The following is a 16990-nucleotide window of genomic DNA, read 5'->3' as shown; positions in this document are numbered from 1 at the left end:
TACAGATATTACAAGGCATTGATGACACCACTGAGTCATTTCTGGTGAATTCTAATTCCAGCTGCATAATTTTGGTTCCATGTCTTAAAATCGCGGCAAAAATGGCCGTGAATACAAAATATCGTGTCAAAAATGCTGTGGTTTTGCCGCCACAATCCTGTAAAGGATGCGGGGGACACCCCCGCAACTCCCGCTCCCCTTAAATGGTATAATAAGGTACACCTTTACCGGGTCAAACTACAGCATTTTTGCCACGATTTATTTACCTGATACCATACATTTCGGTTATTGATATTATCCTGACGGAAAATGCCACAGATTAAAAAATGACAATTTATAAAAAGGGTTCCTCTACCAATTATAATATGCAAAGGAAAAATGTTAAAGAACCTGCTGAAATCCCTGAGGGTGCTGGGGGCAAAAGCAAGTTGAAAAAACAAATACCAGTAAGTGCAGGTGCAATTACTTCATTTTTCCCGCCCAATCCAGAAAGGATCTGCTAATTCCGGACCTGGGAGAACCAATTTGTCTAAATGATAGTAACACTCAAGACAGGGAGAAAGAAGGAGAGATTGATAATAACTCTGTGTTGGAATTGTGTTTATGAATGCAAAGATCAATAACGCCGGCAATGCCTGAATCCTTGGAGGAGTGTGACCGGGGTCAGCCATCCAAAGAACCATTGTTGCTGTCCATTCCCATGGACAGATTATCTATAGCCCCTAATCTGGCCATACGTGCTAAAGCCTCAGAAATGGAATTGAATGCAGATTCCTTTTCCTGTCCCAATGCTTTGATGGAACTACAATCGTCAGTAGCATCATTGCAATTTGCCCTAAAGATAGTATTAAAAATGTGTGGACGCATATTGGAGAACACAATAAATCTTGCTCCCTTAAATGATACAAATAAAATTCTGATTGAGGAGGTGGAGAGTAATTTGTCCGAAGCAATAAGACGGGCTGCTGAACCTAAAGGGCCCCCTACTCAGAAATATATTTATCTCGTAAGCAGCGGAGATTAGCAAAAAGGGCGACAAGGAGACAACTGCCATATGTGGAGGCCTCGCCACTTCCTGAGACGCCACCACTGGTTAAAAATAGGAGAAAAATCAAGAAGAAAGTAGCACGGGCAAAGAAGCGTAGCCACGCAAGAGAAGGTCGCCTGACGAGTTGCTTTATCCCGGACAAGGACAAGGAAACACCTAATGAAGAGGAGGACATTTCAGAATTTATAACTTCCAATCTGGAGCAGGAAGCTGATAAGATTTCTTTTACACCTCTCAGTAAGAGAAACATTTCAATACCAAGGGAAAACTTAAATGTTTCATCTATGGATAAAGGCCAGACTTCAGTGCGTATCAACAAGCATATTTGTATAATTAAGAACTTGTATCAAAACTAGTGACCTTATGATCAGATTGTATTCGATCCCTGAGTTGAGAGTTCTGCAATCAGAAGACTTTGAAATGATATAGCCACTCAATAGCCGAAACACAACTGTATTGGCAATTCACTGTAAATTCCAGACAACTGCGCAATTGATACAGAAGTATAAAGATAACTTATTGGAGGCTGACATTGACGTTGACGTGGATCCAGAAAAAGATCTTACTTGTCCTAGGAAACTGATTGAGGAGCCTATGAGTAAGCCTAATGTCCCCCAATTACCAACGGGGAAGGTTGTCCAAGTAGAGGACCTTCAAAACATCTTAAAATGGCTGGCTGAGTCCCTGCCCGTGCTGATTAAAAAGGAATGAGATTTTTCGATCTTGTCATGGAACTGCAGGGGTTTCAGCCATTTATTCTCGCCTGAGGGTTCTTTCCCCCGTGTTATCAGGCACTACTGTATATGTTTGCACGAGACGTGGCTAGCATCTCAAACTATATTGAATGACTATACTCTGTATCAGTCTTTAGCCAAAAAGGGTGCACAGGGCAGACCCTTTGGGGGGTTAATTGTTGGAGTTGTGCATAATGTGAACTCACGCCATATTGAGACTAATTTGGATGACTTTGTTATGGCTGTTGAACTTGAATTGCTATCTGAAGGTATTGTGGAGAACGTGTTACTCCTCAGCCTTTACAGCCTACCGGGAGCCATACAGAGTAAACAAATTCAGGAAACACTGCATGAGATGGTGAGTGGTTGGTCACTGAATCAGCAAAGTAAATCTATTATTACTGTGGGGGACTTTAATTGTCATATGGTAGGAGAGACAGGGACATCCACCAATCGCCTGTTAAGACCTAAGAGTAAAATGTTACATACTATCTATTACCCAGAGGGACTGCATTGGCTGAGGTTTTTGAGGGTTTGGGACATGGAAATGATTAATGGCAGAACCACCAGCGATTACCTGGGTGAAGAAACCCGGGAGAACCATGTATCTAAGAGTACTTTAGATTATATCTTTGTTACTCCTGAAGTAGCGGTACGTGTTGAGGACTTTGAGGTAACTGCAAACAAATGGAGTGATCATACATTACTCTCACTGATAATAACACTTGAAGAGTTTAAACATACTGTGAAACCTCTAGGGGACATGAGGTCCAACTATGCCTCTACACATATCTGTTGTTCAGAGAAAAATACTTTAAAAGCGGCTTATGCAATTAATACTGAACAACATCCTGATGCTGCTTCCTTTCAAGATATGTATTTTGATAGTTTCGAAAACTGGATGGCCTCATTTATTCTCAAATGCCCATGCCTCAGTGGGTTTGGGGATAGCCATGAACGGTCCTCCTAAGAGAAACCAATATGATCAAGAAATTAGAGATGCCAAAAGACATCTTAGAGCAGAGATTCAAAGGGCTAAGAAATAATGTCCTACCTATGGAGCTTATTGCTCTACTAGGAAGAATTTGGATAAAACAAAAGAATTATCTGAGGAGACTTAGGCAATGGCAGGATACGATACAATTGGTATGCACAAAGAATACTCATAATATATGGGCCCTAATGGGGGGAAGTTAGGGGTAATAGGAAAACCCCTCTGATTAACCCTATTGGGAGTACTTAGATGGGAAAAGTTCTTAGAAAACCGTAACATTCCGAATGTGAAATTGGTCAGCCTGTAATTAATACTGGTGTTCCTAGTCTGCCATTTAAAAAGTCGACGGACCAGCTTCTAGTTAAAATATAAAAGTTAAAATCTTCTTGTGCACCAGGCCCTAACAGTCTGGCGAACATAACACTAAAATGTAAACCGGTCTTCTGGGCAGAGCTCCTAAAGATTCTGTCTGAAAAAGTAATGTATGATGGTAGAATCCCGAACTCATAGCAGCATACAACATTAATACCCGTTTATAAAAAGGAGGATAAATTTCATCCAGGAAATTATAGGTTATTATCTATGCTGGACTGTACCGGTAAGCTTTTTGCAGGATGTCTACTAAATGAACTTCAGGTATGGGAAGATAAGGAAGGATTGTTGAACCACTTCCAAAGCGGATTCAGGCAGAGATATTCTACCATACATAATCTGATTATATTAGACACACTGCATTCAAATGCCAGGAAAACCGGTAATCCCCCCTGGTATGCCCTATACGTTGATTTCAAGGCTGCCTTCGACCTAGTCCGCAGAGAGGTACTGTGGTTAAAACTAGAATCTGTAGGGTGTCCTCATGGCCTTTTGCACTATTTGAGGCTTCTCCATCAAAATACCACAGTTTCACTTAAATTGGAATCTCAAGGGAATATGACGGCGCAAATCAAACAGAATAGAGGTATTAAAAAGCGCTGCATCACGTCACCAACTGTATATAACCTCTTTGTGTATGATTTGTCGATGGAGATCGGTGTGGCACATAATTGTCCCCCAGTAAATGGAATGGAACACTGCCCGGAACTTGCGTATGTGGATGATTTGATCATACTTGACCACACATTTAGCAGCTTGCGAAGATCTGCCGCGTAGCAGTATGCTAAAAGTAATGGTCTCGTTATTAACTTGGAGAAAACACAAGTGATGGTGTTCTCTAGCAAAAAGATTGCCCGCACCAAGTTAATGGTGCAACAACTAGAGATATTATATACTCCTAGTTATAAATATCTGGGAGTGGAAATCGAACCCCGGAAGGATTATTTATTTTGTAAACAAGCCAGAATGGTGAGAGCAGCCCAGATTACTGCTCTGGTTTATCATTTCACCAAGAGCGTTGGGGTCATTTACTAGTTGGGCCGCCCGATTACTACACCAACAGGTACTTGCCCCAATGATTATATACGGTCTGGAAGCTTTGCAGTCAAATGACCTTGAATGGTTACAGGTAGTTGAAGGCAAATTTTGGAAAAAAATCTTAGGCCTTCCTACCTGTATACCTATGGCCATTCACAGGCTAGAATTGGGGATGCAATCACTGAAATCCTTAATATTAAAGAGAATGGCAGAATTGTATTTTAACATTATGACTACTCCTAGAAATCAGCTCTTGGTATCTATGCGAAAGGAAATCACAAAGGAGTCAAAGACGTCTCTCCTTAAGGAAACCATTGGAAAATATCTAGAAGAGATATGCTGGAGTAACCGCCCAGGGGCTTTCTGCCCTTCAGTATAACTTGCACTATCAAAAAAAGTAGATCTGTGGGACTGGCTGGAAAATTATTCCCATCTTGAAAGTTAAAAAAAGTACCATTTTGTGAAATATATGTTGTATACTTCCAAAAAACCACAACAATACTTAAATATATGTCCATCATTAAGACTAAGACGATTTATTGTATTAGTCAGGTTTAATCATCTACCAGTCTTAGCAACTACAGGAGCAATCAATCAGTTATCAATAGCAGAGCGATTCTGCAGAGTGTGTGAGAATAAATAAATTGTGGAGGCAGGAACAAATCTATTAACCTACTGCCCTAAGATGTCAAGAACATATAAAATGCAGTATGGTAGATATGTACATAATTATGGACCATGTATCAGAGGCAACATTTTGGTGGCGTAACATCAATACTGCAAATCTTAAGTTTCTGATTGCAATGTACAATCTGTGGTTAGTTGTAAAAAATCTATTGGGGATCTCTATTTGAATGTAACAGGAATGTTCAGTTTTAGACATTTGATTTCTGATAAGGTTTTATGGTTAAAAAATGCATTGGGAAAGAGTTTTCATATTTAAAAGTTTTATTTATTTTTAGTACTTTTAGTATTGCGAAAATGGGATTTATGTATCGAATTGTTGTATTATTTGAGGTTATTGATTAATAGTGTTTATATTATGTATGATTATATGAATATTTGATTTATTTTGTATTATATGTGAAAATTTTATTTATAAACTAACACATTAATAAACAAAGTTAAAGTTAAATATTGTCAGTACATGTGAAGAAGTTTTTGCCATTTTCTTTTGAGGTACGATAATAAAAAAATAAAGGGTCAATTTCTTATCTCATTCTCCCACACTGGGACCCCTTTTGATTTAATTTGATTTTGATTTGAGTTATTTATACTGCGCACCTGATTAAATCAATCGTATCTGGGCGATGATGTAAAATATAACAGCAGGACTTCTTCAAAGACTATTATCAGGTCAAAACATCTATACACAGTCTGGTGACTGGCCAATTGATATTCCCCTATCAGAATAAATGGGTATTCACGGCTTTAGGGAATGCAGTTAGGGTTTTAATTTCTAGGATAGTTCTCAGGAGGCAGTTCTAGAGTCTTGGTCCATAGACTCCAAGTCTTCTGTCCCCTTTGCATACGCATCTAGAAAGTGGCACCTTCAACAAATTCTTGTCTCTTGAGCGTAAATGACGGCATGGGATGTAAGTCAGAATTTGTCCAACAGATAGCTTGGGTCTAACTGATTCACAAATTTAAACATAATGCAGAGGGTTTTAAACTCTATCCGCTCTTTCACCGCCAACCAATGTAGAGATCTCTGTAAATTGGAGATGGGGGATGATTTGGTCACCCTGAACACCAGTCTACCAGCCGCGTTTTTTTGCGCCAGTAGCAGTCTCTGCAGTTGGAATCCTGATATTCCTGTCAACAGCGCATTTCTGTAATCGAGTCGCGAGTTGGTAAGAGTGCCTATAATTATTGCTTGGTCCTTAACTGCTATAAACGTCAGGATCTGTTTAAGCATTTGTAGGGTGTAGAACACACACTGCACGTTTGCGCTAACTTGTGCCCCACATACCATATTGTCTTCCCAGATACATCCCACATTTTTTTTTTGGGAGAAAACTCCAGTCGTCGGCCCAAAAAACATGTTGACGTGCCTGCTAGTTTTGTTGCAAATTATGTTTACAGCCAAATAAAGCACTCTCTGTCTTGCTGGCATTTAGCAACATCTGGTTGGTACACATCCAAGCGTGTACCTCCTTTAAGCACTGTTCCACCAGATCAAAGGTCTCCTCCGATCTCTCTACTCTCAAGAACCCCTGTGTATCACCTGCGTAAAAGTGGAATTTCACCTGATGTTTCCTCAAGATGTTCGTAAGGGGTTTAAAAGTAAATGAAAGAGAAGCAGGAAGAGTAAAGAGCCCTGAGGGACCCCGCACATTTATAAAAAGGAATCCCACTCCGCCATAGAATAAGGTATGGAAACGCCTGGCGGGGGCACAAAGTACCTCAATTTGGACATGCTTTGGCTGTGTACGACCACTACGGTGGTGACTGGCGCAGTATGCAAGCTGAGTAACATAACATTTGTACATTATTTTCATGACATTAACAGTCCAGCTATTGAAGTGTAACTGGTTGCTGTGCATGTTGTAATTCTGCATTGCATTTAGGTCTGGAAAGGTGGATTTCCCTTTTGCTGACATATGGTAAGGGAGGGACAGCAGAATCCCCCATGCCTATTTTTGTAAAGCAAGGTTTTCTGTATTCTCATGCAGACACACACATAAGTGGAGTGGAGGGTATTTAGTGGAGCAGACAGAGTGGTGCAGGTGGGTACAGAAGGTGAAAGGCAAACTGGAAATAGGGGATTCTGCCAAAGGCTATTGATTCACCAGCTGCACATGAGAGCTAAAATAGGAGACGTCTGTTTCCACTGCACCCACAGGCAAGATTGTGTACCCCTGGAAGTGACGCGCAGTGTATCCTGCAGTTTTGTTGGTATGTGAACCTGATAAATTCCATAGACCAGCAGCTTGCACCACAAATATTCTTCCGCCCATTTGCTCCTTTCTGAAACCGCGGATTGTAGACTGAAGCACTCAGGCGCCATTTAGACATGCATGAGCAGATCTGCTGTTGCAGAAACCGTGGGCTAATGGTGTTCAGAGCTGTGTGAGTCATACAGGTAGTCTTAAACGGAATCCCGTCCTTCAGGGAAAGCCAGTTGAGTCCTTTCAAGGCAGTGTTAACATGTTCATCCTGTTGAGGCCCTTTACTAGTATTGCTCCTGCTTTTTGCACCAGCTTGAAATACTTAAAGGAATGGTTCGGTCAAAAATTTTTATTGCCCCTACGGGTCAGCCATGTGTTTTTAAGCCTAAGTAGCTCGCTTTTAGAAAAATGTCCTATGGGCTTTACCCGAGGTTTCGTCCATTAAACGCACGCAAAAACAGGCACCAGGGAGCTGCCATTTTGTGATAATCCTATTATTTCCCCCATCGCCCTGGCTGACCTGCTTTTGCGGCACTAAATCATATCCCCCGCCCCTGAGCCTGTCATCAGCAGACGCGTACCGCCCATTTCACAATGCCAAAGCACGTCTCGTGTCAACATTCGCTGCGCTTCAGCTAATGACGTGTCGCCATGGAAAAGGCAGGACGCCTTTTTCCTCAATAAGTATAAACAGACCGTTTCACAACACACAGCAGCAGATTTTCGATTCCATTCCTCTCTCTGCGTTACTTTGAGTATTCTGTGACTCGTTTCTGTGCTCTGGTCAGCTACCTTCGTTGCTTGTAGCCCATGTGGACAGATACCACTACCATCGTTATCAATTATTTTAGTTTGTGCAACACACAATGGATACAATAATGCCCTACATGTACGAGTCCGAGTATACCGAGGAGGAACTACTGGAAAGGGAAACGCGCGAAAACGATGGGGCTTCGGACAGCAGTTGGCAGGACGAATCAACGGATGAAGACACTGGACCTAGTCGCATGGACAGTGTTTCCACCTGGTGCACATGCAATCGGTGCGAGCTAATGCCGACTGAGGAGGAGAACTGCTGCTGCTGTGAAAACTCGGGATGCGTGGCCTACATTTCGGAAGGCGAGCCACGACCGCAATGCATCACCGAGCTGCCAGACTTCAGGGCAGCCTGCCTCACACGGTCCGTGTTGAGGATAATGATGGTGCTTATGCATGAACTTCACACAACTGTTCGTCCTCGTAATCCGAGTAACGAGTAAGTATACTCTGTTTGTGATGCCACTACTATTTCATGGTCTTCTACTATATCCAAAATGACATATACATATCATTGTAACGCATGAAAGTCGTTCAATAGTGTGCAGTGTCTAGATAGCATTTGTCCGAGCAGAATGCCATTAGTTACAAGAATTGTCATTGACAACAAACGTTTATTAAAATTATCTTGGTCATTTAAAAACAGTTTGTTTCATTCCTTTTCACAGGTGGTACAGGCTGGTGGCCTATCGTTCCTTTACATGGTGGCTTCACGGGAGGCTTGGACACCGCGTTCGAAGAGTGATACCCGCCTGTCCCGTTCGTGCCATAAGAGAAACATTCCCGAGTGACAGCGGTCAGTACAGGGGATTTTCTCTCGCTGTGCTGCAACCTGAACTGTACAATGTGTAAACTTTTGTACTTTTTTGTGTCATCAAAATAAGCTACAAAATAAAACACCACATATATTTTAACAACGGTTGTTTCGATTTTTTAAATCAATCAAGTGTGTCTCCATTCAAGGATGGACGTCAGACACCTGTGCTCGGAATCGGTGAAGTTCAGGTCGCTGTGAAGCGGGGTGATCACTATCTAAGCTAACCAAATATATTATCAATAATGCATGCACTAAATAACACTTGTTCAAAGTCTTTCAGTCGGTTATGTCTCTATAAAAGTCACACATATATCAATACTATCAATGAACATTGGATTATACAGGCCTTAGGTCAAGGGTCTTGACCACTATAATACAGTGTTTGAAGTGTGGGTCTGTGCTCACAAGAATCTCCGATATGTGGCATTTGTTATTGATAGGCAAAGATATACTGCAGTAGGGGTCTAATGTTAGTTGGGGATCTGCTAGGTGGCCATCATGGCGTGGTCAGTGGTCTGGCACCTGAAGAGAATACCTTGCAGGGACACAGGGTCAGAATGGCAGTTACTTTCCACTGGCGAGGGTGCGTGGGCAAGGACACTTTTGTAGAGATGAACGAGCCATGTGCATGGTTCAAGCCGGTTCACATGCAGGAACTTGATCTCAGAGAGTGATGTGTTACATTTATTAGCTGTTGCAAATACCTCTGGAGTTTTCCAGTCAGAGTGGGAACGAGGCTGTGGGCCATGTGCTCTGCGTGCTGTACTATCGCAGTGAGGCCTGGTCACCAAAATTGAGTGGAAAGGGGGTACAAAAATTGATGCCCCGTGTCCTCTAACATCACATAAGGGCAAGGGACGGGCGCAAACGGCCAAGGTGCCGAACAGCATGTACACTTCAAAAGGTATCCCACGCCCAGGGGCCATCGCTCACATGGCATCCTCAGACCCCGTGTCTCCAGGCAGGCCTCCCCTGAGGCAGGCCGCCACCCTGCAATCCACATAAGTGTCTCTCCATTCAGCAGTCTTCCTGTGCCTTATCTGCATGCCCCAGGCCCATCCATCCCACCCCCTCTATCAAAGGCAGTTCGCACCCGGGGATGAGCGCTGGCATGGGGGGCTGTGACGGGCGCAAACGGCCAAGGTGCCGAACAACATGTACACTTCAAAAGGTATCCCACGCCCAGGGGCCATCGCTCACATGGCCTCCTCAGACCCCGTGTCTCCAGGCAGGCCTCCCCTGAGGCAGGCCGCCACCCTGCAATCCACATAAGTGTGTCTCCATTCAGCAGTCTTCCTGTGCCTTATCTGCACGCCCCAGGCCCATCCATCCCACCCCTTCTATCAAAGGCGATTCGCACCCGGGGATGAGCGCTGGCATGGGGGGCTGTGACGGGCGCAAACGGCCAAGGTGCCGAACAGCATGTACACTTCAAAAGGTATCCCATGCCCAGGGGCCATCGCTCACATGGCCTCCTCAGACCCCGTGTCTCCAGGCAGGCCTCCCCTGAGGCAGGCCGCCCTCCTGCAATCCACATAAGTTCAGCAGTCTGCCTGTGCCTTATCTGTATGCCCCAGGCCCATCCATCCCACCCCCTCTATCAAAGGTGGTTCGCACCCGGGGATGAGCGCTGGCATGGGGGGCTGTGACGGGTGCAAACGGCCAAGGTGCCGAACAGCATGTACACTTCAAAAGGTATCCCACGCCCAGGGGCCATCGCTCACATGGCCTCCTCAGACCCCGTGTCTCCAGGCAGGCCTCCCCTGAGGCAGGCCGCCCCCCTGCAATAAACACAATACCACGACATACACACGTCATTCATTCACAAACACACCCCTGTTTCTAATACTTTATAAACCACTTGATATGTCTCATGAGAACATCTTTGCGCTTTGCAAGTCAACTCCTGAGCCTTCTACCTGAGAAGCACTGAGATCTATGCTAATCTGCTTGTCGCCGTGCTATCTGTGACCGCTTCGAGCAAACTCGTCAGTGTGCTACCTATTCTCCTGCAACATACTGCTCGGCCTGCTGAATCCAACTGTTGGTTGGTCAAGGTAAGGCCATGTATCCTAGTCATATTTTGGTCATTTTTACATTTCAATCTATTTGCTATTACAGTACCCAATAGAGCTATGGTCATTGGTCTCATTGCTATTGACTTGAGTTTCAATTGTTATGCTATCAATAGATCTATTTATTTTCATCTGTGTCAATTGTCATCGAATTGCATCCATCGGGGGTCCAGTCTATAATGTAAGCATGGTTCCTTTTCGTGCAAGACAAAACAGAAATTTCTGTAACTTATGCAAATTCTAAGCCGCACATGATGAACTGGTATAGTTCCGGCAACCAAAACAAACCTTGCATTGAGCATGGTATGGTTCATTTACTTTTTTCATTTGACATTTTTATTCATCAAGGTTTTATAATAATCTTGATATTTACTTTTCAGAATTTTCAACAATGCCTGCCTGTTCGATTAGCGGTTGCCCTTCGAAGACCAATGCTAAATCTGAAGGCACTACAATGCATCTATTCCCGAAAACTGTTGATCGAATAAGAGAATGGGTCAGACATTGCGGATATCCACTGGATGAACTGGAAAGTAGAGTCCAACAAGTCTTTGAGGGGTGAAAGATACCGCATCTGCGGCCGGCACTTTCCCTCGAACATGTACACCACATCTTGGGTAACAAAGAAGAACGAACGGCGATCGACACGAAAATTGCTCGCAAACGCTATTCCCACTCTATTCATCCACAATCCGCCACTGTTGAGTCAAGTGTCTGTTTTTAGCTTTAGGCCTTGCAGTAGTGTGTAGGTAGCCGAATGGATTCATTGATATTTTATGTGTTGTTTCCAATTTGTAATACTTTCGACATTGATATGAGTGTATAGCTTTTTGAATAATGACATTTATCAATATATTATTTTTAGATTTCATACCCACAAATGAAATCTATATATGGGCACAGGGAACTGTGCTATATTGCGCATTACTCAAGATTTCTGTCTCCTTACATGGCAATTTTAAATATTGGCATTTCATTATCAAACAATAATTTACCTTTACAACTTCTTGACTATCCCTTGAATCTGAAGCAAGAACATTCTACTTCCGTCATGTGCTCGCAGTTATCAACCACTTCTAGCGCGTAATCATACTTGGCTATTCCGCTACAGACTTGTTTTATGCATGTCAAGTAATAGTTTGTATGTATTGTGTGATTATTTTGTTTGGTTAGTGCTTTCCAATTGATATACACCTTAGTTGTCGTCCCCTGGTGTTTGTTTTCAGTTATAATTAGTGTTATCCATACTAATGCAAATACTGTCTTTCAGGGAGATGCTGAAGCGTCCACCACATTGACAACAGCCCTAGATGTTCTTCAGCAGCCCGAGGTATGGATACTGACAGCTCAACTGACCGTGATCATCAGGACTGGAACACTTGTCTTTTGATTGTTCTACACCACGTTTCATTTGTGGTTAGCCATTGATATGTACCTGTGCGGTCGACCCCAAGCGTGTGTTGTGTTTTCAATATTGTAATCCTTACTAATGCAAATACTATATTTCAGGCTGTTGTTGAATCGTCAACCCACGCACTTGATGCAGAGCCTGACATTCAAGTAATTCCGGTGGAAGTGGGACCATGCGGATACGAATCAGCGCAACAGCTTTCGGAAGTGCGCACCACATTGACAACAGCCCTAGATATTCTTCAGCAGCATGAGGTATGGATACTGACAGCTCCATCGAGTGTGATCATATAACGTGATTCCATTTGCTATACTTTCTTCCCTATTAACGCAAGTACTGTGTTTCAGGAAGATGATGGAGCTTCCACTACAATCACAAGATCACATTTAGATGATGCAAATGTAAAGACATTGGAGAAATAAGTTGATTAAATCTGATCATTTTTAAATATTCCTTGATTCTTTTAGATAATGCAACATTTGTGGTTATCTCTTTATATGTACCTGTGCCGTCGACCCCAAGTGTGTGTTATGTTTACGATATTGAAAACCATACTAACGCAAATACTGTGTTTCAGGGAGTTGCTGATGCCTCCTCTTCAATACAATCATTTGTGGCAGTCCATGTAGAGCCAGAGGTATGTATACTGACATCTCCATCGAACTAGGTCATCAGAGCACGAATACTTGTCGTTTGATTGTTCCACACAATGTTTAAATAGTGTTTGGCTATTGAAATGTACATGTGTGTTCGTCCTCACGTGCGTTTTACGCTAACAATATTTTGATACACAGTAATGAAAATACTATGTTTCAGGGAGTCGATGGAGCCTCATTCCGTGCTGTCTATGCGGATACAGAAAATATAGTCGTTGCAGCGCAAGAGGAAGGGGAGACATGCGGATACGTATCAGAGCAACAGCGTGCAGATGTTGAAGGTCGAGTCAAAAAAGTTTTAAAGAAAAGAAACCAAAATAAGGTTAGTTACAAACAGTTCATAACTTTAGACATTTTTTTGTGCTGGGGACTATTTTATGTTTTTTTCCAGTCAATTGTACTATACTTTATCTTGTGTTTAAACTGAACATCCCTTTTCCAATCTGTCCTCTATTTACCCGTGGGTCTACGAACTATACATACACAGACAGTGAATCGAATGAGAGATGTTGCTTGCCAGACCATTTACACTATGGAGGAACTATTAATTCCGACGCGGCATGTTGAGACTCGGGATGCTCATGTCCAATGGCCAGAACATGAAATTAATGTGTCTGGAGAATCCAGCAAAGTTTTATTGGACCATTGCTACAGTACGACCGCACCGCCGCAACAACATGATACTGGAAGTATTGAAGATAGCTCTGAAGTAGTCGCAGATCAATTCACACAATCTACACCCGCCAAAAAATTGCCACCAAAAAAGCTGTCGACATTGTTGTGTTCTCCCATCAATGTTTAAGTAACAGATGTTGAAATGACAGAGAATGAACCAGCAGCAGCATTCACCGACGCATCAGAACTTGATAGCAGGGATATTTCTTTCAAATGTGGTGATATGTCCTCAACGTCACAGGCCGAATCAACTTTGACGCAGGATGACAGTCTAATGAAAGAGGGCAAATACATAGTATTCGACAGTTGTTTGATGGATATTATAAGTATTATAATTATTATATTACATTATTATATTATATTATAATTAATATATTATATATAATATAATTATATTATAAGTGAAGGTCAGCGGCTTTGATTTTCAGCTCGCGCCCTGAAGAGGCCCACAACTCGCACTGGCAGTATAAGGTTCTATTGTTTTTTTACCTTGAGAGACAGGGACCATGCAGAAAGAACTTCATTTGAAGGAGGGATTGGGGGGTGCAATAACGTTTGAGACGATAAGGCAGAAAATTCTTAAACTAGACCGAGTTTCATGTTAGTTCAGTATACGAAAAATTGTTGTCAAGAGCACAGTGGGATTTACGGACTGCATTACGCAGAGACACAATGGAAATTGCAAATATAATGTAAGTAACTCTTTAGACGCTTTTATACCGGAATGAAGAATTAATGAATGGATGCATGAATAAATGAATGACTGAAGAGCTTTGAAAAGGTTTGTGGGATCGTCCTTGTAGCGGGCACATGAGCATGCAGGTCCACATTCCACACGCATGTAGACAAAAAGTTGTTTCTCATTGTGTACCAACCTCGATTTATTTAGTTAGTTTTCGCATTGATTTTAGAGCCGAACATACTCCATTGCACTATACTTGGAATAGTTTCAGCTCGGCCGTAATAAATAAAATGAATAATATTAATAAAGATCGGCTGGCGAGCCTAATTATACATTTTATGTTTTGAAAATAGGTACATACTCCTTTTTGCCCCTGCCACCAGTTTCAGACACCGGCAGACGGTTTCTTTCTGCCAGCTGCAGCTTAATGTAAACAACAGCACCATTCTGATGATCTTATGGGACGATCGCCAAGGGCCCATATGCCCTTACGCGGCACTAGCGGCTAGAAGCAACATATCAACCTTTACGCTGGCCTAGTGCCTACTTGATGGTACAGCCTTACGGTTCAACGTCCGACAAAAGTGCCTCTTTGAACAAAAACCAACACCCTGTGCACCATAAAGGAACAGCGCATGACTCACGATAAAATTTTAAGGATTTGCGGATAGAGATAAAAGAAAATCAATGACTTTTGGAGTTCATATGTCAATTGCTGAATATTCTATAAACATTTAATGTCAAATAAATGTACTTTACCAAATTTACTGTGTTGCTGTTTGATTTTAAAGTACAGTTTCATATTCCGAATTGTGGCGCGCTGTGTTGTGAGTTGAGTGAGCTGATCTGTGTTGGTGTCCGGGTTCTGTGTGAAGTCGCGTAGAAGACGACTGGGCGCGTTTGCCTACGCAGCACAGTAACGTCACGGAGAGAGGCAGGGAATATGAATGTTTTGATAATGTCAGGCTCAGGGGCGGGGGATATGATTTAGTGCCGCAAAAGCAGGTCAGCCAGGGCGATGGGGGAAATGATAGGATTATCACAAAATGGCAGCTCCCTGGTGCCTGTTTTCGCATGCGTTTAATGGACGAAAACTCGGGTAAGGTCCATAGGAAATTTTTCTAAAATCGAGCGACTTAGGCTTAAAAACACATAGCCGACCCGTAGGGGAAATAAAAAATTTTGACCGAACCATTCCTATAATTTCTCGTTGAGGGAGGCGTTTAACTGCATTACAATAGTTAAGCCTAGACGACATGAGGGCATTTAGTGTAATGCAATATGGAAAAGTGAACAGGTAGAGGGATCTGTCATGACTATTCAGAACTGAAAAAACAAGATTTAGTAACTGCTTCTATGAGAGGATGCAGAGATAGTTGGTTATCAACCAGTGTCCCAAGTTCCTCATGTTGTAAACTGGGTTAGTGCATGGGAGCCATAGAAGTCTGCCATATGAAATCATTCCAGAGCCCTGAATTGCACTCCCAGAGAAAGATTTCTGTCTCGGTGGGGTTGAACTTAACTCTTTTTTTATGCGTCCATATGGCAACTTCAACCAGACCTCTTGCAGAACAATAAAATCAGGACTCTGACACTGTTATAAATAATTCACCTTAAGCCACTCACCATGGAGACCAAACTGCCAAAACAGTTGGTTTTACGTATGGGATGCCCTATCAGAAATGTGTGATTGCTCAAACATTTGGAGGGAATACAATGACTCCCAGTTCATAAACTGGAGGTAGGTTGGGGCTTGAGAAGGGAAGTGAACTTGCAGCCAGTTGTAGCTTCACTGAAGCAATTGAGTGGATTGGCAGTAGGTTTTGACGGAAGCATGGAAGAAAGGTATACATTTCAGAACTTGACACAAAGAATGCATTCAGTAATGGATCTATGTGATTACTCCGCATACGTGGGTCCCGTCCCTTCTGGGCCTATATACCCAACCTACTCCTCTATGATGACGCCCAACAAGGCTGAAACATGTCTGGGGATGCTTGTGGTCTTGTGCAGAAGGGATTTGACCTAGCAGTTCTGCCTGGACTGCCCCATTGGGGGTGTAACCATGCCTGATTTGCATATGGTCTTTTCCCTTTTGTAATGGCTTGGCAGGCGAAGAACTATGGTATGGAAGGTTGCCCAGAGTAATGCCAGAGGTTAAGATTTATTCTAAACCTTCCAGCCATGACGTCTTTTGTTTTGGATTACTCTGCATACAAACATGTTTTTTTTTACTCCCCCCCCCCTTTTCACTGCATATATATACTTTACTTTACTTTAGATTTGTATCGCGCAGGCCATAGACCCATAGGCTTGAGGGCGCAACAGAGACAGAAAAACAAAATAGAGATGGCCGTCGTTATGGGGAAAACTCTGAGATCTGGGTGTCGAGATTAGGCAAACAGGTATGTTTTTAGCTTTCTCTTAAAGAGATCTGTGGATCTTATGCACCTGAGATCCATCTGTAAGTCGTTCCAGGCAGTAGGGACAGCAAGATGAAAGGCAGCCTTTGAGGCCTTCACGGTCCTGCATCTGGGAATATTCAACTACTCCTTATTATTAGATCTCAATACTCTTCTTTGCATTTTTTTCAGTTAGGAGCTCCCAGAGATAGGCCGGCATAAGACCCAGTCTACACTTTTGTGTGATTGTAAGCAGTCGAAACCAAATTCTTAATTCGACAGGGAGCCAATGTAGAGCACGTCTCGCAGCTGAAACATGGTCTCTTCTGCTGAGACCAGCCACCACGCGCACTGCCCGGTTCTGGACAACCTGAAGTCT

The 16990-nt window shown here is 42.7% G+C and overlaps 1 protein-coding gene across 1 annotated transcript in view; it reads right to left on the bottom strand.

The window, feature by feature from the left end:
• Positions 1–16990, bottom strand: part of LOC138489643 (4-hydroxyphenylpyruvate dioxygenase-like) — a 348749-nt gene that overhangs the window by 113467 nt on the left and 218292 nt on the right. The gene's annotated exons all lie outside the window — the stretch shown is intronic.

The sequence above is a fragment of the Ambystoma mexicanum genome, chromosome 9 (assembly GCF_040938575.1).
Source record: "Ambystoma mexicanum isolate Mex_15411 chromosome 9, UKY_AmexF1_1, whole genome shotgun sequence".
Taxonomy (NCBI): Eukaryota; Metazoa; Chordata; class Amphibia; order Caudata; family Ambystomatidae; genus Ambystoma; species Ambystoma mexicanum.
This window is presented reverse-complemented; position numbering and strand designations above follow the sequence as displayed.